The following is a 25,307-nucleotide window of genomic DNA, read 5'->3' as shown; positions in this document are numbered from 1 at the left end:
TAACTCACTTAATTTATTATAAAGGTGACACCATAGTACAATGGGGAGGAGGATTATCAGTATACAGTGGTGCCTCACACAACGAACTTAATTCGTTCCAGGAGCAAGTTTTTATGCGAAAAGTTCGTTATGTGAAACGCGTTTTCCCATAACAATACATGTTAAAAAAATAATTCGTTCTGTAGCATAAAATATGCTAAGATGACATTAAAAAAGATAAATTTTTTGTTATTATTTTTATTTAGATACATCTAAAAACATAATTTTTTTTAGAAGCCATGATATAAAAAAAATATTGAGTTTAACTTAAAAGGACGACTGCCGTGATACGTGCGTGATTTAATTCGTAATGAAGAACGATTGCCGCGATACGTGCTTAAGTTAAGCGCAGTGACTAACGACTGCCTGCAGTGCCTGCGCGGAAGGATGCAATACATCGGCAGCGATCGTGGAAGCTCGGGCGAAGCAGTCGTGGAAGCTCGGGCGAAGCGGTTGTGGAAGCTCGGGCGACTTCGTTGTGTGAATCATGAAATGAAGTTCGTTGTGTGCAGCGTTCGTTGTGCGAGGCGTTCTTTATGCGAGGCACCACTGTAGAATGAAAAATAGTGATAGAGCCCTAGCCGGTTTGGCTCAGTGGATACAGCATCAGCCAGTCGACTAAAGGGTCCTAGGTTCGATTCCAGCCAAGGGCACATGCAGGTTCAATCCCCAGTAAGGGGCATGCAGGAGGCAGCCAATCAGTGATTCTCTCTCATCATTGATGTTTCTATCTCTCTCTTCTCTCCCTTCTTCTCTAAAAATCAATAAAAGTATATTTAAAAGAAATAAAAAATGGTGATAAAATAATCGGAAAAAATAATTCTTTGCCCTGTATATTGTACATAAGTAAAGATTAAAATCAGATTGTGTGTGTGTGTGTGAAAACAGAATAAGAATATAAATTGAAAGCCCTAAAATTAACTAAATTTTATATATCACTGACAGTAATAAAATACTTTCACATAGCATTACTTCATTTGATTTTTATGAAAACCCAGTGAGATATTATATGTCTGTTCTATAATAAAACAAAAATTTAAGGATATTAAGGAATTTGCTGACAATTACATTAAACGCCACCCTACCCAATGCCAATAAGATTTGAGAAAATAAAAAATCATCAGGTTTAAGTAATATGTTTAAGTTTATATCCTGTGCTTCAGCTTTCTCCTTTGTCATAGGATATCACAAAAAGTAATATGATTTATGTGAACAAGTCTGCTACAATGCCTGCCATTTAGTAGGCACTCAATATATGTATATCAACCTCTCATCATCGTCCATCCTGAAGTCCACTTGCTTATCAGGAGTGTAGATGGGCCTGGAATGAATGTCTGTAGTACAGGACAACATTCCAGGATGCCTCTGATAAATAACAGTGATGAGGCTCAAGAAACTATTTTTAGAGAAATCAGCCACCTGTGCAATGTGAAACTTGTCACTGATCAAACAGCAAAATGGAAAATTGCTAGAAGGTGACAGGATATTTTACAGAAGCAAATGTTCCAATTTTCAACACATTTCACAAAGTGCTTTTTCTGTGTCTTCATTTCCTCTCATGAGAATCTGAGTTTTATTTTTTTTTTGTTTGTTTGTTTCCCCTGTGTTCTCTGTCAGTCTTGTTCTGGCTTAGACTTCAGAGCCTTTCAGTTTTCTCTCCTGGCCTCTTAGTGACAGTGTCATCATTGTTCCTGAGACGGTGATTAGGACCAGTGATGGTTGCGTGACAAGCCTTCCCAGCACAGGGGCTCTCACTTGTTCTAGAACATTTGTTTTATTTCAGTGAACACGAGCGAGAATTAGGTCAGAGCAGAGCTGACCATCATCTGGAAGGATTGTTTTGTTTTGTTTTTATCTGAGGGGTGGGGAGGGCGGAAGGAAAGGTGCCCCCAACCCTTAAATAATCATTAACTTTATAGTTTAAAACTAACACATGAAAACATTTTGTTTATAGATAAGTCAAAATCATTTTCTGGCTATGTATTGATCATAAGTCATATCATTTAAAGACTGGGAATAACTTTAAAAATCACCAGTTCATCTGGCTAGTGTTTCAGTGGTTGAGCATTGACCTGTGAACCAGGAGTTCACAGTTCTATTCCCAGTCAGGGCACATATCCAGGGTTGTGGGCTCTATTCTCAGTAGGGGGCATGCAGGAGGCAGCTGATCAATGATGCTCTCTCATCATGGATGTTTCTATTGCTTTATCCCTCTCCCTTCCTCTCTCGGAAATCAATAAAAAAAATTTTAAACGTTGCTAAATCAAGATTGTAAATTCAAGTGCCTATGAGGGCCAAACAGGTGTCAAGAGGGAAAACAGCGGTGTAATAATCATAGCCTCCTAGGGTGGTGGGAATACATGCTAATAGCCTCCATAGTACCAAGTATAGCTTTGTTCCTTATTAACATAAATCCTAGTTTATTCAGAATGGAAAGCTCATTTAAAATACTCATTTGTGTAAGACCCCTTTCAAATTGTGGTCACATGACACAAATGGGACAATAAGATACAAACAGAAGTCTATCGGGTGGGACCACTTAGGAAAATGTTTTTTCCAGAGGGGAAGGACAGTCCCAGCGTGACTTTTTCCATTTGCTTCTCTTTTTGTCTAAAATATGACCATGACATCTAGAAACAGAGCAGCTGTCTTATGGCATGGACACAGAAGCCACACATTAAGAGAAGTCGTCTTGTGGCATGGACACAGGAACAAACTCAGTCAACAGATATATTTTGAGTATTTATCATGTGGCAAGCACTGAGGAAAAGCAAAGCTTTATTCTCATGGACCTTAAATTCTAAGGGGTAGTAAGAAATAGACATTAAGGATGGTGGTCCTGATGAGTTTATGAAGAACAAAGTTAGGACAAGGTAAGAAGGTAGATGTTAATGTGAGCCTGGTACTAATTTAAATAGGGAAGTAGGCAAAAGTTTCTCTGGTAGGGTGACATTGAAGCACATATTCTTATGTAATGTAACTGAAGATCCATGGTCTATATTACTGCCAAATCTTGGGGGAAAGAAGGATCCATGACCCTTTATGTTTTTTAAACCCCAAATGAAATACTCACTTTTTTGGTGAGTCATATTGTTCCCTAGAATATGAAAGATTCTAAGTAATCCTGAGGTAAATAAACTTATTTAACTTTGTTTAATCCAGAACTTCCAAAATTCATTTGACTTGGAAACTTTTCTTGGAGTTAGGCCCATCAACCACCTCTGGAAGAATTCCAAGTCACAGTCATGGGAAATGCTGGTTATAATAGCCCTAGGATACAAACAATTAACTATTGCCGAGGCCTCTCAGGAATCAACTGAAACTGACCCATTTGTTTTTTAAGTTCTCATAAATAAACATTTTTACTCAAATAAAATTAGTGCCCAGTTCATGGTGTTCTATTAGTTAGCAAGTAAAAATAAACAAAGAAAAAAATTACAAGGACTAGTAAAAGTAAGAATTTCAGGGAGTTTACCATGAATTTAAAAAATAAAAATAAAAATCTAACTTTTCAAGGAGAATAATGTTCTTCCCTATTTGCCACTGAATACCCTATTTCCTTTTCCTACACTGTATTTCTCTATTTTCCCATATTTTAGTTCCAACGTATATATTTGTCCTGTGTTTGCCTCTCTCTCCTTCACTGTGCTGTGCATTCCATAAAGCAGAGCAGAGACTGAATTTTGTTCAACTTTCAATTCTAAATGCCTAGCATAAGACATGGAACATGCTAGGAGTTGGGTTAAAATATAAGTATATTCAGAATGTATGTTAGGGTATTCTGCTCACCTGCTTCACATTTGAGCTTGTCCAGGGAATAGACTCATTGAAAGTTTTGTATCTTCTTAGCTTACTTGTCAATATTAAGTTTCCTTTCCCTTACATTAATGTAGCTTCAAAGTTTTCACACAATTTGAGTATACTACATCTAATTGCCAATGAAGAAAAAAACAGTAATATCAGACTGGGTAAAGGTATATAGTTTCTAATATCCTATATAATAAAAGCCCAGTGACTTAAACGGTGAAATGACCAGAACAACCAGAGATCAGAACGATTGCAGTCCCTTGCCCTGGCTGACTGCACCCCACAGTGGGCACCCCTACCCTGACCGGGGTTGTGGCTAGCCTGCAAACCTCCCATGGCCCCTTGCCCCAGCCTGCCCCTCCCCCCAGCAGGGACCTCCCACCCCGATCCAGGGCCCCCATCAGGGGAGGCCATATGGCCCCAACTGTGAACTGGGGCTCTATATATATATAATAAAAGGGCAATATGCAAATTGACCCTAATAGTGGAACGACCAGAATGACTGCTGGACCAGTCACTATGAGGTGCACTGACCACCTCTTGGTCCCTTCCCACCAGCTGGCAGGCTCCGATTGCCCAATGGTGAATGGGGAACAGGGGTGGGTGACAGGAGACACGGGTGGTACCAGTTCAAGGCCCTTGCCCCACTGGTCACCCCACACACAATAAGGTGACCCACAGTGGGTGTGAGGCTGGCAAGCGGGTGGGAATGGCTAAGCTCTTGGTCCCTTCCCCCAAGAGGCTCTGATCACCCAATGGGGAATGGGGAAGTGAGGGTGCCTGGGGGCAGGGGGCGAGGCTAACAGGCAGCCAGGGAAGATGGCCCTGATTGCAGGCCAGATAATATTAAATTATCTGTTCAAGTTAAGAAAATCAACCTATTGGATATAATAGCAAGAAACGTACATTTTTCAACAAATATTGGTGTATATATAGCTACAGGATAATGGGTATAAAGTGATTAATAATCATGTCTAGGAAACAATGCTGCTATTTAATATATATATTCAGCGAGTATTCTACAGAATTAGATGTAAATTTCCCTATTTCTATATATATATTTCAATACCAGAATCTTCTGGTTACCATGTATTTTCTATACAATTTAAGATCCCCTCTTATACTAATTTTTTCAAATGTTTGCCTTTAGTCAGATATTTACTTGTCCACATCAATCTTAGAATCATTTGATCATAATCTATGAAAGAAGGCTTTTGTTAAGATTGAACTACCTTTATATTAATTCAAAGAAAATTGACATCCTTAGAAAAACAACCCTGACAGTTCAATTATTATCTTACGTGCTTCAAGAAAATGTTTTATAATTTTGTTCATGGAGGTAACACATATTTATGCTATTCTTAAACATTTATTTTGCTTCTACTATATTTTGATTGATAATTTTCAAGATGGAACAAAAAATTATTGTAAATTAATTTTTAAAAGACTCTCTTGCTGAATTCTGAGTAGTTCTAATACCCCATACTCCACCCAAATGGTTATCTTGATGTCTGTGGATATATATAATTTAAAAATGCACAAATATTGACCATTTGCCTCCTTTTTTAAAATCATCATTGCACCTTTCTGTTGTTCTTTTCTAATATACTAGAGGCCCAGTGCACAAAATTCATGCATGTGGGGGGGTCCCCCTCAACCCAGCCTGCACCTTCTCCAATCCAGAACCTCTTGGGTTCTAACTGCCAGTTTAGGCCTGATCCCACTGGCTCCTAATCGCTCACCTGCCTGCCTGCCTGGTCGCCCTTCACTGGCCACTCTGCCAGCCTGATCACCTCTCACTGCCTCTGCATGTAGGTCACCCCCATACCCCCGTACCAGCCTGATTACCCCAAGCAGCCTGTTTGTTCAGTTGTTTGGTCATGCATGCCTCACTAACCTCCGGGCCAGTCTGGTCGTAGACAGCCATCTTGTGAGGGTATGATGGGTTAATTTGCATATTACCTCTTTATTATATAGGATGAGTAGCCTCTTAAAGAAGAATACTAAATAGTGATGTGTTATTGATAGTGTTATTCATGTTCTATACTTTAATGAGATTTCTTCTACTGTGATGCAACTCATTGGTTATATTTGATCACCCCAAGCATATTAGGGAAATATACATTACCATTTCAAGAATTCTTTCAATGAGAATAAGAAATATTATCAAATACATTTAATATCTGTTAGGTTTCATGTTTTTCTTCTTTAACCCATTAATATGATGAATTATGTAAGTATATAAGCAAATATCCTAATATTAAACATGTTTGCATAGACATGTTTTAATATGTTGATCATAAAATATATATTTTGTAATTGTTTCCTTTCTATAGCACTCTTTAATAAATTTTTTTTTATTGATTGATTTTTTACAGTGAGGAAGAGAGAGGGACAGAGAGTTAGAAACATCAATGAGAGAGAATCATCTATCAGCTGCCTCTTGCACACTCCCTACTGGGGTTGTGCCCGCAACCAAGGTACATGACCTTGACAGGAATCGAACCTGGGAACTTTTAGTCCACAGGCCGACACTCTATCCACTGAGCCAAACTGGTTTCGGCTCTATAGCACTCTTTAAATGCTTAAGGATACATGCAGAATTCTTAAATGATTTTTTGATGACACTGGTAATAAAACTATTGAGGCATTGAAAAGTTTACCCTGTAAGACCCTGAATTGGCAGTAGCATCTTGTTGTATCAGCAAGTTCCTATAAATCTTGGTTCATCCTTGATTCTCTGACCATACATTTCAGATGACGTCTCCATGTCACAAATTAATAATCGATGTAGGATAATGAGAGACCTCATGGATTAAGATGTAGTAGTCAATAGATAATGATATGCTTCTTCCAGATTACCTTGGTTGCTGCCAGCAATACATTTAAAGAGAACATTTTAGTGCCAGTTCTCAATATTGGCATATAAAAACATTTTTATAAACTACTTTGAATGATGAAGGAAATTGGCAGACAACCAAGGCATTGTGTTCCAGGGCCAGGAATGTGATTCTGGAATATTTCCACTGTGGTTTTTACTAATTTGTATAATTTGGAAAACAAGCCATAACACTCTGTGTGGGTATAGGTTATCCAAGGTAACTCCTCTGTCAAATAAGAAACAATATGAACAATTCTAGACTCATGAGATAACAAGTATTACCAGTCATTAAAGCTAATGAGAAACACAGAAGGTTGTTTCCTATTTATGCATATGTGTGTTTAATACGTATGTATTATATAATATACTAGAGACCTGGTGCATAAAAGTTCATGCACTGGAAAGAGTCCCTCAGCCTAGTCTCATAGTCCAGGAGCCCTCAGGGGCAAGATGTGACCCAGTGATCAGGGAAAGTGACACCCTCCTCAGGCCTCTGCTGCTGCCACTGCCCGCAGCACAAGCCTCAGCCAGCTCTGGTTACCTGAGCCTCGGGTGACCCTGGGCAGCTGGGCAGCCACCATCTGAGGCTTGCCTGTGCCTCGGGCTAGCCCTGGGCGGCTGGGGGACTGAGGGGACTGGGGGACTTCTGAGGCAGGTGCACAGAGTTGTTGGACCTGCCTGGGGGTGGGCCCAGCCGTGCCATGCACCTGCAGCCCTGGCTGCTGCCATTTTGTGGCTGTGGGAGCCTCCATCTTTGTGAGGGTGTGATGGCCAATTAGTATATTCCCTCTTTATTAGATAGGATTATTCAGTGGGTGCAAAGACAGTTTATTTACTTATGCTTAAAATACCCAACTATAATATTAATATGCTCAATAGGGTGTGAGTGAAGAATAAAAAACAACTCAGGCTCATCTAAAAAACTTGTTTTAATAGGAGTATTAACTATTCACATTATAATACTGCGGTGGAAACCTTTCTTGAAAAAGATAATGAAGAGTTTAAAGAGAGCTGAGGTTTTAAATAAAGATTTTCTCAGTTGTAGCAATCTAGGGCTATCATTTGTCAACCTTGCTTCTGTGACGTAACAGTGTGTTATTTAATGCTAGATGTTCTTATTTATATAATTATGTGTCTTAGCTGTAATCTAAAGGTTGAGGTGATGTTAAAATGAAGGTAGAAAACTGTAAACAAGTTAGATAAAACTAAGTAAAGGTTTTTGCCAAAGCTGCATTATGTCCAATTATAAAGCAGGGTGTTTGTCTGTGTTCGGTGTTTATCTTCTTCTGTATCTTCTTGCTTCTTCATTGGCATAGCTACCTGCACTACAGGTAGTTAAATACCCCACCCCTGACCTCTTACTGCCCAACCAAAACCTTCTCCTATATCCATCATTTGGAAAGTGAAGATGAGATTCCATCTTAGTGAGGCTGCATCCTAGGTAACCATGATCTGAGCCAGGCACAACCTTAAAGTGATATTAATCATGTTCACAGTCTGCAACAAACAGAAGTGCTATTACTGAAAAGTAAATACATCATTTTCTTGTAAAACAACTAAAAAGCTGTTCTTGCATTTTAATAGGACTTAAAACTGTCAATTAGACAGATATAACTCAAGTAGAGTAAATAGAGTGTTACCCCAGTATGTATACATGGTTCTTTGAAGGGAGGGATGGAAAGAGTTTGGGGAAGGGACCAGGAATCAGATCCTTTTAGAATCTTTCAAAACTCATCACATGTCAATGACTTTACCAACATATATTCAATAGTTTGGATCTACAGGTGCATTTATTTTCTTTTATCTTTGCAAGTGTTATAAAGATATGTTTCCAAGAACAAAATATCAACATAATTAAAGATAAACTTTCAAAATCGATTGGGATTTTCTTCATTTGTGGTTAAAAGCACTACAGCTAGTAACTAATACTTGTGAAGACCCCAGTAACAAATGACCTACACTGGCTTAGAAAGAGAGGCCTACTCCATTTTAATCATTTTATTTCAGGGGAAAGAGGACCAAGTATTTCATATCACTTATTTTTTGTATTATCATGAAGGAATAATTATACTTTCCTACCATCTTGGCAATTTTGCCACTCTTGAAAAAGTTGAAACATATACCAAAAGGTGACATCTTAAAATTTTATAATCAAGGTATTCCAGCTCAAAGAAAAGATCAATCTTTTTTCCTCCCCAATAAAAGTAGAAGCGAATATTCCTACAGCTAGAAAGTACCAGAAACTATTAACAAACACAAAATGTGAAATGAAAAAGGGAACCTGACGAAGTGATAGTAAACTCAAACTGGGATATTTTAAGAGGTTAAGACAATTTATGTAGGACTATGAAGAATAGTTTGCAAGAGCTCCTAAAAACCAGCTTTAGAAAACAATCAATTAGCAGACAAGCTAAATAATTAGAAAAAAGAATCAGGGTGAATCGGGATGAAAATGAAAATATCATGAAGTATAAAAAACAAAATTATCTCACACATCTAGGGGAAATAATGAACAACATAAACTGATGAATAAAAACAGACCCAAAGACAGAGAAGCAGAGATCAGACTCTCAAACCTCAGAGGGAAGGTAGGAGAGGGTGGGGGTAAAGGGGAGAGATTAACCAAAGGACTTGTGTGCATGCATATAATCCTAACCAGTGGCCATGGACAACAGGGGGGGTGGGAGCATACATAGGGAGCGGTTTGGGATGGAAATGGGGGGATGAGGACAATTATGTGAGACCATAATCAATAAAATTAATTAATTGATTAATTAATTAAAAAAATAAAATGAAATTAAGAAAGCCAAATAGTTCCCCATATAATTATTACCCAAATAATTCATGATTCATAAATTAATATTTGGCTATTTATCACAAATAAATGCGATGTTTTATTTGAAACCACAGCACATTCCTAAAGCATTCATTTTAATTCCCAATTGGTCTTTCAACTCCATTTTCTATTTTCATCTTTATTTGATCTGCCTGATAGTTGTCTGGCTTGTCATTCCAAATGCATGTATACTACACACATGCATGATTGGCTTAAAAAATAACTGGAACAGAGGAAATCAATCCAGTTTGGGGTCTCTGACTAAAATGTCATTTTTGGTGGCATTCTTTCCTCAAGATCTTTTATGGAGAAGCTCAACCCTCAGCACAGTGTTAGTTGGTGTATCACTATTCATGGAATTCTTTAAGAATGAGATTTGGAAATGCAAGAACACTGCCACGCTACCCAGCTTTCCCCTTTTCCCCTGAGATTAAAAAAAAAAAAAAAAAAAACCAAACAAACAGATACACACACACACACACACACACACAAAAAAAAAAAAAAAAAAAAAAAAAAAACAATGCCATTTTGGGGTAAGAGAAACCAAGAATACTTTCCTACATTCCTTTTACTAAGTGCTAATTATTACATTTTGGAGGATATGATTGCTACCACAATAGTGAACTTGCAAGAAGAGAGTGTGCGAAGAGCTCTTCTAAAGAAGTAGGCAGAGGATGTTTACAAAGGACATGCTAGCCTAAGACAAATAGCGGTTTCTCAAAATGTTAAATATGTGCTCAAACCATGAGACAGTTGAGAAAGTGTTTCCAAATGGTGGCTGTGAGAGAATATGGTGCTGGGTAGAATGGGAAAATAGAGCAAAAAATTTTTTTTTTCATCTCATTTCAGTTAGGATTATAGTTGGGGTTTTAGCCACATAATGCACACTCATTGAATTTTCTCAAATGGTCTATATTTTTGGGAGGTGATGTTTTTAGAGAAAAATTGATTTTTAATGCTAAGTGGGAGGCTGTGCTTCAGGATGGAAGGGAATGTAACAAAGGGTGCATACCTTAGAGAGAGAAATTATGATTCATCAAAAGACAGGGTCCACTCTTCACTTTCTCTAGGTTCTGACATCAAGCAAGGATCACAGCATGGCTTTGTTTTGAACTTGTCTAATGCAAATTTCAGCTGACAGTGTTAAAGAAAGTGATTTCTATATCATAGCATCCAGCATACTTAATCCAGTGGGCTCAGGACTCAGACAGAATTGGAGAATCCACATTACACTTTTTATCAGCTGTGTGACTTTGAACAAATTACTCAACATCTCTGTGCCACAACATATCATCTTTAAAGTCAGAATAATGATTCCTTTCGCATATGGATGGGTAAGCATTAAGTAAAATGACCTGAGGACAAGGGCTTGGCCCTAAGCTTGACACATGCCAAGTGATCAATAAATGTAATCTATCATTATTATTATAATTATTGAGTTTATGTATGATTTTTAGAGTAAGATTGATTATTAGAGGCAGAAAATGAGAATTCATTTTTTTTAGTATCTTATAGCTTACCCTTTTCAAGGAACTCAGAATATTTCAATAAAAATTTTTTAATAATAAGTGGCTTTTATTTAATTGTGAAATATGAACTAATTTCTTTTTCAAAGGAATATAATTAAAATACATTTTATAAACATTTTTGTTAAGAAATTAATAAAAATCTTCCTGGTATTGTAAATCTCAACTTGGAATTTTTAGTTCCAATTTGGAAAAAAAAAATCAAAAAGCAATTATCATAAATAGACAATCAACGATATGAACTAAAACAAATCATCTATCACTCAGTAACTGGGTGATAAATGATTTAATTTAAAGAAAGTTTTACATTTACTCTTATTATTCTTTTATAGGATAGAGCCTGTAAAGAAAACTAATAAAATTATATAGATATGTATAAATATTTATTAAATAAATAAAGTAATAAAAAAACATATTGCTATTTCTTACATGCTTCATTTACAATAATGGCTACTTCTTAGTTATTTTTATTATTTTATTTTTATACATTTATTTATTGATTGTGGTATTACCTTTTCTTCTTAGTTATTTTTAATCTGCCATCACTGGATTGCTAAACTCCTTCCAAATATTTTATCTTCAGGATTTTCAGTAAGAGCTTTGATACAACTAAGATGTATGTCTCAATGTGTGTTTTCTTTTTTTCTTGTCTGAAACATAGAAGGAATGACACTAAGTATTAATTAAAGGAATAAACAAGTGGATGAGTGAATAAATGAATAAACAACTTGAATAAATGAATACCCTCTTCCATGTTCAAGGCCCGTTTAAGTCTCTGAATTGCTTACTTATTTTCTCTTGCTCAGAGTGGTCCATAGACATAAAAAAAATTCCATGCCTGACAAAAAACAAATAAAATGATTATTTAATTTTAATTTTTAAAATCAATAATCTACCCACTTCAACATTGCCAATTCAGCACAGCCATTCCCTGTGACCACATTTGCCCAGTCTGTTACATCATCCCTCCTCCTGCTCTCCTCAGGCTGTGCTATGTCACCTCGACCCTTTTCTTCATCTCCCTCAAGGGATGCTATTCACCTCAGACTTCTGCTTTGCCATCTTACAACATTCAGTGTCCTCATTCTCTAATTATCCTATTTTAGAATGTCTCAAAAAGTCTATATATATATACTCTAAAGCTTGAGCAACCATGGAGGCATGCAACTTCATGGTTCAGAAGTAAATAGATGTCAATAGAACTTAGTATAAGGTGAATGGCAGTATGTATGAGGGCAGAAATGAACTATAATGCACCCAGCATTTGTTAGTATATATTTTTAGCAATTAAGTATAGTGTGTTCAGTTTGCATCACTTGTACATGAATGCCATCCCTTTTCTAGTTGTTGTTATTGATATTTTATTTTCTCATTTAAATAAAGGGTAGAATCCTAAAGTTTATACTTATTTTAATAATAATAATAGAAGGAGTCTTGGTAGTATACCATGGGAGCTCTCTAGAGCTCCCTCACACAAAAGAACATAGTAAGTGAAAAATAAAATCCACTTTACTGATAATTCCTGAGCACTCAATACCTCCCCCTCAGTATCGGACTTCCCTGGAAAGCACTACTCTGTCAAGGGACTTGGGCTGAATTTCAAAGGGCTGTTTCTTTCACCCTTTCTATGAATCCAGAATGATTTGCATGTGGGGAGATTCTTGGTCCATGAACACAGGTAGTTACTACACAAAGATGGTAGCCTAGCTGGGTCTCATATCCTGGCCCCCTGGCACCCGTGGCAGTCAGGGAAGGAAGCAAGAGCACCTTACTGCTTGTATGCTGAGAGCAATGAGAGGCCTGCCCAGCATAACTCTTGATATTCACAGCATGATATTCCTTCCAAAAATCTGGGGCTTGGCCAATAAAGATTCATCCAAGGGAAAATAGTCAGATGGGATAGGAGAGAAGTGTCCTTCCCCCAACCCCAGCCCCTAATTATTAAGTTCATTCCTTCATGTAATCTTCATAAAGACTCTAAAAGATAAATACTAATATTATGACCATTTTCTAGATGCAGAAGATGAGGCTTAGGGGAGTTAAGCAACTTGACTGAGGTCACAGCTAATGAAGTCAGATCATTAGTATGATCTGAACTGGAATTCTCATCCCAGTCTGACTGACTGTGTCTGCTGTTTCTAAACATTATGATACATGCCCTGTTTGGCAAAAGGTTGTCAAGAGACTAGTGTTGCATGGGAATTCATTTTGAAAATTTCCACTATGTCCACCCTGGCAAAGTCACTACTTTATTTCATCATTCAACAAATACATTTATGAAGGACCTCCTATTTGCCAATTACAATGTGAGGCTCGGGGGAACCAAAATTGAGCAACAGAGGCCAGAACCCTGTATTCACTGCAGCATTCAAAGGAGAGGACAGGGAAATCAATCAAATAAAACAATAGCTTCTAATTATAATTTTTCCCATATTGGGAAAGCCTGGTGTCATTGGGGCAGCTATCAGTAGCTTCTGTATCAGTCCACAATGCTTGGAATTCATCATTCTTAAGGTGCATAGAACATTGTTTTTTAAAATACTTGAATAACTATTCTAGGCACTGACATAATATAAAGATAGTCTATTCTTTACAAAAACAAAACAAAACACACAAACAAAATTTAGTTAATGAAAGAGAGACACAGGGTGACAGCAGTCTAACAGAAATATTAAAGAGATAAAAACAGTTTTGTGAGCAGAGAAAAGAAAAAGAGAGCCCTTTATTCTATACTTAAGAATTAAAGGCTCTTCCTGGCAACAACCTTACCAGTAAATTGCATGCATTCCCCAGAGAAACTGCGTTCAGTAGAAAAGGTAATCAGGGGATCCATGAGCTATTCCTTCCTCGGCCACCAGGATCTCTGTGTCCACCTTGTTTCTGAGACAATTGAATAAGATCATCTCACTTAAGGGCTCTGAGCTCTGATGTGCCATGGTACTAGTCTTTCAAGAAAGCTGATAAAAGTCGTCATTGTCAATATTTCTTGATAGGATGGTTAGAGCTCCAACTACCTTTTTATATGGTAAACTTTCACTCTGCTTGGATTAGAAATATCTCTATTGAACTATTTCTGGAATTTCTCAATAAGTCAGTATCTTTGCATTCCAGGCTGTTTAACCTTTAATATTTCATACCTGAAAGAAAAAAAAAAATCTGCCTTTTCTATATTACCTGCACTAATCACTCTATCAAGAATCAGTTAATTAAATAAAAGACAAATAATAATTCTAATACACATAGAAATAAAAGTGGCCATTTCCTAAAAATATAGCAATTTCATTAATAAAGTTATTTAAAAAACAAAACAAAACAAAACAAAAAAACAACTTCATCCTACTTAGATAGAGGCCCAGTGCACGAATTCTTGCATGTCAGGGGTCCCTTCGCCTGGTTTGTGATTGGGGCCAATTGGTGCTGGCCAGTCAACATGGGAGGTAGGGGAGAGAGGGACTATAAAATGTTGGAGGGGTAGGGGTAGGGACCATGGGAGGTTGGCTGTGGGAGTGCACTGACCACCAAGGGGCAGCTTGTATGTTGAGCATCTGTCCCCTGGTGGTCAGTACTTGTCCTAACTACCAGCTGGTCATCCAGTCATCTGGTTAGAATGGTCACTTATACTTTTATATATATAGATATGTGTATCAATGGTTCTCAATCAGGGACAATTTTATCTCCAGGGGACAATGAACAATGTCTGGAGGCATTTTTGGTTATCACACTGGAGGTGCTATCAGCATTCAGTGAGTAGAGGCCAGTAATGCTGGTCAACCTTCAACAACACTCAGGGTGGGCTCCTGCCACCAAAAAAATAATCTGTTTTAAAATGTCATTAGAGTTGATGCTAAAAAAACAAAACCAAAAAAAAACACACACCAATTTAGATGGTACGTGCACTTCTAATGGAGGGCCATTATTCTAGGCTATGGCAAAATGTAGAAATTTTTTTCACTTTTTTTCTCAAGTTTATTATTTGAAAAATCTTAATCTGTTACTATTTTTATTTTTAGCTTTTGAAGAAAGTTCAGTGTTGACCCCCATTCCACTTTTTTTTTATAGGGCTCATAAAACTGACGTGATTGCTACCACCTGCTACCAAGACAGGAAGCAAAGGATGAAGGTTCAGATCTATTTATGAAGAACAAAGATTCCAGAGCTGGAGGTCTTGAGTTTAGATCCTTCTTCCACTCCCCCTTTGTCTAGACTTGAACATATACTTTAATTTCTGCATCTTAATACCATCATCTTTAAAGGGGGAGATAGCATAAGAAACCTATCCCCATAGAATTAAATGACCTAATATTAATAATGTCCAGGAAGCCCTCAGGACAAGTTAACAAAGAATCCCCTACTAGAACAATTTTGTTAGTGCTGTGGATGTTGTTGATGGTCAGCCATTCACACAAACTTTTCAAAAGTTAATAGCACCAAAAGTAATTTTTTTTTCTTTGATTTTCATGTTGTAAATTATACCTTCACCTCTAAGAAAATTTTAATTTCAGCAGTCTTTTAGTCACGCATAGCCTTATATATCTTCTACTCTGGGCAAATGAATCAACACAATTGACTAATACAAATGATTTCTTAAGACCATTTCTTAACCAAAGGATTTACATACATATATGCATAATCCATGGTCATAGAAAATAATGCAGAGCAGGACTAGGGGTGGGGATGGGAGAAGGGTGGAGGGGTCAATGGGGAAATAGGGGATATCTGTAATACTTTCAATAATAAAGATAAAAAACTACTTCTTCCATAGATGCAAAGAAATTACTGAGACTTTAAACACTTGTTCAATAGTATATAATTCTTCATCAGGGTTATGAAGGAATCCTGAATTTATTTATTTAACTTTTTTTCACTACAAAATATTTTAATGTTTACATTACTGCAGGAATCCCCCTCCCACTTTGCTCACCTCTCTTCTCTTTCCTCCCCTTTTTATGGCCTTTGGCAAATTATTGTTCATGCGCATTGGGTATGCATATATGTGGTTTAGCTATTTCCTTCATCTTCTTTATCCAGTCTCCCCTTACCCCATCCCCTTTGGGCACCAGCCAGTCTGTTCCATGTAGTTTATATTGGTTCTATTGTGTCTGTCAGTTTATATTGTTCATTAGATTTCAAATATTAGTGAGATCACAAGGTATTTGTCTTTCTCTGACTGTTTTATTTCACTTAGCATAATTCTCTCCAGGTCCGTTCATGCTGTCGCAAAGGATAAGACTTTCTTATTTTTTTACAGCCAAGCAGTATTCCATTGTGTAAATGTACCATAGCTGTTTTACCTACTCATCTGCTGATGGCTACTTGAGCTGTTTCCAGATCTTGGTTATTGTAAATAATGCTGCTATAAACATAGGGATACATATATTCTTTCTGATTGATATTCCAGGAGTCTTAGGATATATTCCCAAAAGTGGGATAACTTAGTCAGAATCCTGCATTTAAATCCCTAGTTAATCTGAGCTAAGAAGTCCTATGTAATAATTAGTAAAGCTATTAGGCTGGTGTGTGGTACGAGTCCTTATTAGTTGCCCTGCAAAATAATGAGATTTGCAAGGCAGATATCACTAACCCCATGCTTCTTACAACTTTGTAATTAAAGCTTGTTGTTTATACAAAAAAACAACAACATACACACAAAAAAAAAAAATCACAAAAAAAAAAAAACTAAACCACAAACAGATCTAGGTGTGAACAAGCTCATCGCAAATAACTATAGAATCAAATCTTATAAACAAATAAATACAATATTAACCCAATGAGAACTTATCAATAAAAAACTTTAAATAATGTTACTGATAAATGAGCACAATAAATAGAAAAGAATTAACAAACAAATTTTTCCACTTTAAAAACAGAAACAAAATCCCTTAAGTCATGTAAAATGTTTTTCAAAGAAATTAATGCATTACTTCAGTTTGGTAGCCCCTTCATTTCCTCATCAAGTTTTGTAAATATTACTAAATAAAGCATTATTTCCTCAAATAAACATGTGTGTTACTTTCATTAAAATGATTGGTTTCATTAGTGGAGGTTTCCCAAATGCAGTCATTTGTTTTGATCCCTGAGCCTGAAACAAATGTTTTGTCAGTCCTTGATATCCAGTCTTGCCACGTATACATGAGAATATATTTGATCATATTTTTTAATGGGAAACCAGTGTGTCTGCCCTTAACATGTTTATATGAAATAAATCAATCTCTAAAGAGGTGCAAAAGACTCTATGCCACTTTTTGAAATAATGTCTTATTAGGCCAGACAGAGGGCTTGAATGTATTTTGCCAGAGTTTATACCAGCCTGGTTCTACTCATAAGGAGATCTACTATCAATAGTATTTCAAGAGAGATGTGGCTTCAGCTCTGTGACAGAGCAGTGGGAATGGCTGGGATTAGTGGACCAACACGCAGATAGCAAAGGGGCTAATGAAAAACAAAAACATTTTTTATGACAGATGAAAGCAATAACCTTATTTAAAACATCTTTTCTCTCTGATTAGAAGTCAAAGTATACTTTGCATGAAAGTTTTTAGACTAGGGCCATCACAACTTTGTATTATGATATTTGATTATAATGCATCCTGAGTACAGGTACTTTCACAATCTACTTAAAATGTGATTCTTACATGACCAGGCATATCTAATGAGTCTTCAAGGCTGATCTCCAAGAAACCTATGAAAGATCTAGGACTTCCTGGGAGGCCTCTTAAACACTTAGGTGAAAAGGAACCACACAAGAGGAATTTGAACTAGCCATAAAACCTTGGCAGTGGGAGGAGGACCCATCTTAAATGCAGCATGATGTTTGGCACTTGAATTTTCCTCCCTACCCTAGACTTCAGCCCTACCCTAGACTTATGGTGAACAGACATATCAGACAGAAAAGCTAAAATGCTATCCCACAGACCACTACTTAATCTAACCCCTGTCTCCCTTTTAGGTCTTATTTTACCCCAATCCTCTACTTTTTTTAGGTTCTAATTTCATCATTTCTGAGATGTTCCATGCTCTGTCAGATAATGGAAACTACTCTTGGTGTTGAGGTAACTAAAACCATTTTCCTTGAGCCTGGCTCTAATTCCCTTCCTCACCCTTATACATACTCTCTAGAAAATTCCTAGAAAGACCTTAACTTAGAGTAAGAATGTTCAAGAAGACAATGAAATTCCAGGTCAGCAGTTAAAGAAAAACACCCATAAACTGGAGTCTCTGAATCTGACCACCATCTGTCCCCCAGGTAGGCAAAGTCTGGCGAACTGGGTTTGTATTTTGTTTGTATTTTTAGAATGGGACTGGATTAAAAAAAGAAAAGATTTATAATTTAGGTCTCTCTCTCTCTCTCTCTCTCTCTCTCTCTCTCTCTCTCTCTCTCTCTCTCTCTCTCTCTCTCTTTTCTTCCCCTCTCTCTTCCTCTCTCTTTATCCCTTCTTCTCATCTAAGTTCTAATAAAAACCAGTTCCCTTAATAAATAATTGCAACAGGATCATTGCACTTCAGGTTTAAGGATGTTAGACAGCATATAGGTCAAGTAAGGACCCAGGAAATAAACATCGCTAGTTCAGTTGCTCATCTAGTTTCCAGAACTCAGGTTGACATTCAAAGGTTAATTCACTTGTACTCTTAGCATTCAGTTTAGAGAAAGAAGGACAGGTGAAGTGTCACACTACAGAATTAAGCTGAGTTGACCTATAATTAAAAATCAAAGTCATAACACTCAGACTATCTACACTGCTTAACATTCATGACTGTCACAAGTGTATCTCATAAATTACAATTATTTCCCTGGCCCCAGAAATCAATTTGGTAGATAGATGCACCATTTATACATAGGACCCCACTTTTACATTTATCTCGGGACTAGTTGTGAAGGACAAAATTGAATATAGCCAAAGGGCATCCATTGAGGGAAACAAATTATGTATTTTATTGCATATCTTACTTTGATATAAACAATAATCTAGCATTTTCCAAGCATATTGCATATAAAGTGGGCATTATGTACTTGCTGCACCACCAGCAAACAGCAGAAGCTTATCACGTGGCAAATGATCAATGTTCCCTCCTCCAAGTTACCTTGGGCATAGTCAGGATGCATGTCAAAGATGTGTTAAATATCTATCAACACCTTCTGCAGTGATTGCTATAAAAAGAAGATAATGATAGCAGCACCAAGCTACTCTTTCTCCAGAGTTTGATTCACAGGAAAGAAGAAGAAGAAAAAAAAAAGTAAATTCACAAGGAAAACAATTAGAATTTCTGAGAAATCAAGTAACCTTTGACACTGGGAAACTCATTCTTTCATACAAAAATATTTTTGTGTAAAAAAGAAATTTATAATATAACAGATGCTCATGTGGGCCCTAGAAATCAAAATTGCCCTGTCTTCTAGGGGCGTTCATATTCTTTTGAAGAAGTTAGAGTAATGAATTTAAAATGTCAGGTGGAGATACACGCTATGGCAGGCCAGAAACAGGTCAAAGGAACTGGTGAAGGAAACTAGTTTATGGGTGAGCAGGGCAATGAGCATGGCTCGCAGTGCCTCTGTGAATAATATGCATGGGAAGGTGGCATGAGTCAGGCAAGTCTTTTTAATAAGATGGCATTTCTGCAGAGCAATGAAGGATGTGAGAGACTGAGCCATGTAATGTCTAAACGGAGAATTTCCTAGGTAGAGGAAATAACACATGTGATGACCCTGTCACATGTTCAGGGCTTTGGGTTTGGTGTGTTTAAGAAACAGCAAGTGTTCATTGGAAGTGAAGAATAATGAATGAGTGTGCATGTATAAAAAGAAGTAAAAAAAAAAAAAAAGAGGTGAGAGGGAAGATATATGTTAAGGGTCTTGTATGCTGCAATGAAAGTGCGTTACTATTATATGGGAAAATAAAACTTACTATATTAGGTTCTCTGAGGAGCAGAACTAATATATAGTTATATGTATAAATATATATATATGTATGTATATATATACACACATATATACATACACACACACACACGCACACACACACACACACACACACACACACATATATATATATATATATATATATATATATATATATATATATATATATATATAGAAAGAGAGAGAGAGAGAGAGAGAGAGAGAGAGAGAGAGAGAGAGAGAGAGAGGGAGAGAGGGAGGGAGAGAGGGAGAGAGGGAGGGAGAGAGAGATGTATTATAGAATAGGCTTACATGATTATGGAGTCTGAAAAGGCCCACAATATGCTCTCTGTAAGCTGGAGAACCAGTAGTGTCATTCAGTTGGAGTCTGAAGACCCAAGAACTATCACTCATGTTGGAGGGCAGGAAAAGATGCCTCTACCAGCTCAAAGAGAGCAGATTTGTCTTCTGTTTTTTTGTTCAATTCTGACCCCAACATGTTGGCAAGATGAGGGTGATATCCTTTCTCAATTTTTCCATTCAAATGCTAGTCTCTCTTGGAAACACCAAAGACACACCCAGAAATTATGTTCTATCAGGTGACCACATATTTTTGCCCAGTCAAGTTGACACATAAAATTAACCATCATACTTGTCAAAGTGGTATAATTCTAGAAAAAATACAAATTTACAACCTTTAATTTATGGGAACTCTGTGAAATAATAGCATTGTTTTGTGGGAGGGGGTTTTGTTTTTGTTTTTTTGTTTTTTGTCGTTGTTGTTTTGGTACCATTTCTAAAATCAGGATAATCAGCAACTGTTATTTAATAATTTAATTTTGTGAAAATACATACTTAAATCAGACTTTTTCACTTTGAATTTCTTACTATTCATTTGACTTTGCTCATTTGTTTAAGTCTCCTATATCTCAGTTTCCAAATCTGTAATGTAGGGATCATAACAGAAATTTACATGGATGCAATATGAAATTAAGTTTGCAAAATTTCAAATATATGTAAGAGAAAATTCAAAATAATGTTTTAGAAAAGTTAGATTTATATAAGAAATATAAGATTAGTTAATATTCTAAAATCAATAAACATGCTTTATACATTATCAGAAAAAATAAAAATGCATGATGTCATCTCCATTATTAGCAGACAAGTCAATAAATACTCATTAATTTAAAAGATAACATTATCAAACAAGGGAGAGAAATATAGGATTTTTCATAATCTGTACAAAAAAAATCTACAAAAAACCTCCAAAAATCCAAATTTACAGCTAACACTATGAATGAAATCTTTTTATTCATTCAATACATTCAAACAAAAATCTTGACAAAAATTTATGCATCAATTTACAAGTGAATTCTAAAATACGGGGTGGAGTTTTAAAAGCAGATATACAGTTGCTTGTATAGAAAATAATATAATGAATAACAAGAATAAGCTCTAAGTTTTGCATACTCACAACTCTACACCTACTTTTACTCATTCCGTATTTATGGAAAGGCAAAAAGCCAAAATAGTGAAGACAAAACTTTTAAAGAACTTGCACTATTAGATATAAAGACTTCTTATTAAAGCACAATCAATATATTCAATTTTTTTCATGTGCTTTCACCTGTTTTACCACAGAGGTGCCACAGCAATGCAATGCAGGAAAGGAGGCTTCTCCATGATAAATTATGCTGAAATAAATAATTATCAGTATGGGAAAACTATGTGTTTCTGTATCTCTTTTAAACCACATGTAAAAGTCCATCCCAGATAGATTATAGACCTACATTTTAATAATCCTACATAATAAATGGCTAATATGCAAATTGCCTCCTTGACTGGGAGTTTCACCAGGGGACAGGAGGCCAGCCAACCACCTGTGGCCCCTCCCCCCAGGTGACCCCGCCCCCAGTTGGCCCCCCAGCCCAATTGAGGGGTGGGGCCAGCCAGACCCCACCCGAGCATGAATTCATGCACCAGGGGCTCTAGTAAACAATGTCTTCTGTAAGATAAAATATTATATTCATAATTATGTACAATGATAATCATTTTTCTTACACTCTGAAACTAGCATAGGGCATCAGGCACTAGGACAGTTTGTGTATGTTGTCACTTATCTGTCAGTTCACCTAGTTAGCATGGGACAATTATCAGACCTTTAGCTCCTTCTGCTCCCACCAGATCTCCTTCATCAGCTTCTTAGAGACATGAACCAAATACATGAGTAGACTCAGCAAATTTGATAGAGAAGTCAAGAGGGAAGCCTGTAAAACTGCCTCTATCTACCGGAATAAGAAATCAAAGCAAACAACATAGTCTTGGAGGGATTTCAGAGATAAATTCTATCAACAAGGTTTTGAAAAATATAGTGTGGTCATCTTACCACATTCTCATTCAGCTTGTCTATTTGGCCTATGCTGAAAACAGATGGGACTTAGAAAGTGACAGTGCATTATTGTAAACTTAATCAGGTGGTGAAATCCAATTGCAGCTGCTGGTCCAGATGTAGTCATTACTGGAACAAATCAACACATCCCCTGGTATCTGACAAATCTCTCTCTCTCTCTCTCTCTCTCTCTCTCTCTCTCTCTCTCTCTCTCTTTCTCTCTCTCTAGCACACACACACACACACACACACACACACACACACACACACACCAGTAAAACCAACCCAGGATAATTTATGATATCATGCTGATTAAACCATATAAGCAGGAAGCAGCAACTATCCTAGACTTCTTGGTAGGATGCCTGCATGAGATAAAAAGGAAAAGAAATCCCATAAAATGTAGGAATCTGTCACCTCAGTGGAATTTCTAGGAGTACATAGGTCTGAGTCATGTTGACATTAAGATATTATTCCCAAAGTAAAATATTAATTATTACAGCTGCTTACTTCTATCATTAGGAAAGAACCAAAATGCCTAGGTTCTGTAGAACTATAAACCTAATTTGAGTATGCTACTCTGATCAATTTATTGAGTAGCCTGATAATCTGCCAAATTCAAGTGATCTCAGAAAAAAAATCAACTGTCTTACCACTTGGAAAATGTGATTCCCCCCCTCATGCTGTGATAATGCTTCACATGTCTATGTCAGAAAGGGATGCTTTACAGAGACTTTGGCAAGACCTTACAATTAGATCACAATGCAGATACAATAATGATCTTGGCCCTATTGCTGGGGCCAAGCAAAGAGTGAATGCTTGATCATAAGTCAGCAAATTACCATGAGAACTCAGCTGCCCATCCTAAAGTGGGTGTTGTCTGACCATCAAACCATAAAATTGGACAAACCACAGCAACACTTTATTATCAAATGGAAGTGAGAAGTACAATATTGCACTCAACTGTATCCTAAAGGCAAATTTAATTTGCATAAGCTTGTGACCCATATGGGAGTTGGCCCATTTCTCAATTTTCCCTCATGACCACATAGAAATTTTTTAGAATCAGTTGACTTTGAAAATTGTCTCTTTTAAAGATGGGAGAAACTGTACAGGCCCCTACTGGGTTGGTCTTGGAGATCAGTAGTGAAGGGTAATTCTTCAGTGGACAAAACTTTGAGCCACAGACCTGGTTGTTTTTTTCAGGAAGAAGAAACAGACGACCAGGACTATGCATCTTTACTACTTATGAACAGTGTCTAGTGATTAGATTCATGGTTGAAGACCTGGAAGGAACATAATTTAAAAACTGGTTCTGTTAATGGCACTAATTGTGAAGATATTTGTTCTTCCTGAGAATGTTTAGCAAGGAGAAACCTCAAACAAGAAGACTGTAATGAGAATATAAACAAGATGATCAATTCTATGGAAGTCAGTCAGTCAGACTCTCCCCAGACCTGCTGCCCTTGTCCAAGTTTAAGAGATAGAATTTGCACATGGGCTCAACAAGATAAGGTCCATCTGGTTAAAGCCACTGCTCAATGCCTAACCTACCACTGGTAGAAGCCAATGCTCAGCCCCCAATGTACACAATCCCCTGAAAAGATTATTCAGCCACCTGGTGCAGGTTGATTACATTGGGCCATTTTATAATGGAAGGAACAGCACTTTGTTCTTTCTAGAGTAGACACTCTAAATTTAGTTTTGCCATTTTTGCACATAATGCTCCTGCAAAAATCATGATTCTTAGAAAACCTTATTCACCATCATGATATTCAACACAGCTTTGCTTCTAATTAAGGTATACAGTCTTATTCTTATGCGATTCATTGGTCTTACCATTGTCCTGAAGCAGCTACACTAATAGAATGGTGGATCACTGTTTGAAGACTCAATTATGGCATTAATTGAGTAAGAACACCCTACTTTAGGGGGCTGAGATAATGTCCTCTGGAATGCATTATATGATTTATGATCAAGCATTTATTCATTCATATATTAGTTTCTTCTAGCCAAAATTCATTGGTACAGAAATCAATAGATAGAATTGTCTTGCTATTAGCTCTGATACTCATCTAGCAAAGGGTAATATCTTCAATAAGCCATATTAAAAAAAACCAAAAAACAAAAAACTAAATTGGTACCCTATCTTACACCATGCACAAAAATCAAGTCAAAATTAATTAAAGACTTAAATTTAAGACCTGAAACCAGAAAATTCTAGAGGAAAACATAAGAGATAAATTTCTTGACATCAGTCTTTGAAATAATTTTTGTATTTAACATCAAAAACAAAATAATTAAAAGCAATAAGTGGAACTATATCAATCAAAAAAGTCTCTGCAAGGTAAAGAAAATCATCAACAAAATGAAAATGCAACCTATGGAATGAGAGAAAATATTTATAAATCATATATATGATAAATAACTAATATGCAAAAGTATAAAGAACTTGAACAACTGGATAACAAAATAAAAAAGTCCAATTTAAAAATGGGCAGAGGAACCAATTAGACATTTTTCCAAGAAAAACATACAAATGTTCAACAGGTAAATGAGAAGGTGGTCAAAGTCACTAATCCTCAGGGAAATAGAAATCAAGACCACAATGAGATATTACATCTCATAGAGCCAGGAAACTAGATATATTCTTTTTTATATTTCAAAATATTTGATTTATAACTATCAAATATTATAATATTTTTATTTTTATTTTTTAACTTTATTGTTAAAAATATTACAAATGTCTTCATTTGTTTTCCCCCTTTGACCCTCTTCACCCTGCTCCTACCCTCTCCTCAGACCTTCCCCATACTAATGTCTGTCCATGGGCATAACTTATATTTGCATATATGTTCTTTATTTAGTCTTTTTATATGGCTCACCCTTTCTGAAATACACCAGTCTCTGTCCTCAAACTGGATCCTCTCAACATA

Source organism: Pipistrellus hanaki, assembly GCF_964339955.1.
Source record: "Pipistrellus hanaki genome assembly, chromosome: 8".
In the NCBI taxonomy this organism is placed as follows: domain Eukaryota; kingdom Metazoa; phylum Chordata; class Mammalia; order Chiroptera; family Vespertilionidae; genus Pipistrellus; species Pipistrellus hanaki.
This window is presented reverse-complemented; position numbering follows the sequence as displayed.